Genomic DNA, 1262 nt, shown 5'->3' with positions numbered 1-1262 from the left:
CCTCGGCAACCATTGTGAGGAGAGCCGCGTTGCCGGGAATGCTCCTAATGCATATTAATGAGGCTGGCGCGCGACTCCTGCCTGCGGCACCGTGGCGTCCAGGAGGGGACGGAGGCACGGCTAGGCGTCCAAGAGCGGGTCTCCACAAGCAGTGGAAGAGTCTGTTTCTGTCCTCTACAAGGCCCTTGTCCTTCAGGCAAAGTTTGTAGAACAATAACACAATAGTTTTCATCTCTCGGTCATTTCACTTTGTCGCTCTTTGGTTCCTTCTGCTTCTTTTGAGGGTCCCAGTCTACATCTCATTAGCTCACTGGCTTTTTGAGGAGGGACGCCCCCGTCAGATTGAGTGCACCACGGGCTTTTCACGGGTTCGAGAGCTGCATTGTGCTGCGTCCTCCATCACTTTCAGTCCAGAGGAACACGAGCGTCTAACTCATCTCACGAGGACAGTGCTCAAGACTGCTGCAGCCTCCATAAAGCACAGACGCACCAGCACTGAACTAGGGTGAAGAAATCAACTATTTCTGATGTTTTTTTGAGAGATTCGACAGAAAGGTGACATCATAGGAAAATTCATACACGCACAAGGCCGTGATGAAAGAAGACGCATAGCTCAAAAGATAAACACATAAACAAGCAAATAAAAAACAACTAAAGGACAAAACAGACCTAAAGAGTTTGCTGATAATAAAGTGATAATAAAGTGATAATAAAGTGATGATAAAGTGATGATAAAGGTCAAAGCGACGAAAGAAATGGAAGGGTCCCGCGCACGGTGTAGCAGTTTGTTGTCGGACGCTACGCTCGTGCTCTGGCTGGACGCGTCTGTCTCCTCGCGGGACCCGTCCGGTCTACCCACAGTTCCGCGCGCTACGACAAGATGGAGGAGCGCAGCAGCTGCGCGAGAACAATGTTTGGGCTCTGAAGGCAGAAACAAAGCGGCGGCGCGGGGAAACACAGACTGCGCGAGCGAGCGGAGGTCATGCGCTGGTGAGTGGAACGAAGAAACGAGCTCCGGCCGAGGCTGGAGCTCGCGGAGACGCGGGCGCGGCGGGGTCAGACAACAAAGCGCGATGCGCGCGGCGCTCCGTAGCATTAGCCGCTTTAGCATCGGCGGCGCGCGGCGTCGATTATTCGCCGGAGTCGCGCGGGCCGGTTATTATGGGAGCGGAGCGCCGCCGCCTCCTCGAGCTGCACCTTTGTGCGCGCTTTCCAGCTGCATCGACACGCGCCTGCTGCCGGAGGAGCCCGCGGGGTTTTTG

At 54.9% G+C, this 1262-nt stretch overlaps 1 protein-coding gene across 2 annotated transcripts in view; it reads left to right on the top strand.

Annotated features, from left to right (window-relative positions):
- The first annotated feature begins 879 nt into the window (after positions 1-879).
- Positions 880-1262, top strand: part of znf281a (zinc finger protein 281a) — a 12241-nt gene continuing 11858 nt past the window's right edge. Inside the window, exon 1 of one of the 2 annotated variants that reach the window (XM_035531341.1) lies at positions 880-990. The gene's annotated coding sequence lies outside the window, so the exon portion shown is untranslated. Of the gene's footprint in view, positions 991-1212 lie in introns of those variants that run through there. The other variant, XM_035531345.1, reaches the window with a different exon arrangement.

This window comes from Electrophorus electricus, chromosome 1, assembly GCF_013358815.1.
Source record: "Electrophorus electricus isolate fEleEle1 chromosome 1, fEleEle1.pri, whole genome shotgun sequence".
NCBI classification, from domain to species: Eukaryota; Metazoa; Chordata; class Actinopteri; order Gymnotiformes; family Gymnotidae; genus Electrophorus; species Electrophorus electricus.
The sequence above is the reverse complement of the archived record's forward strand: the minus strand, read 5'-3'. Positions and strand labels throughout refer to the sequence as shown.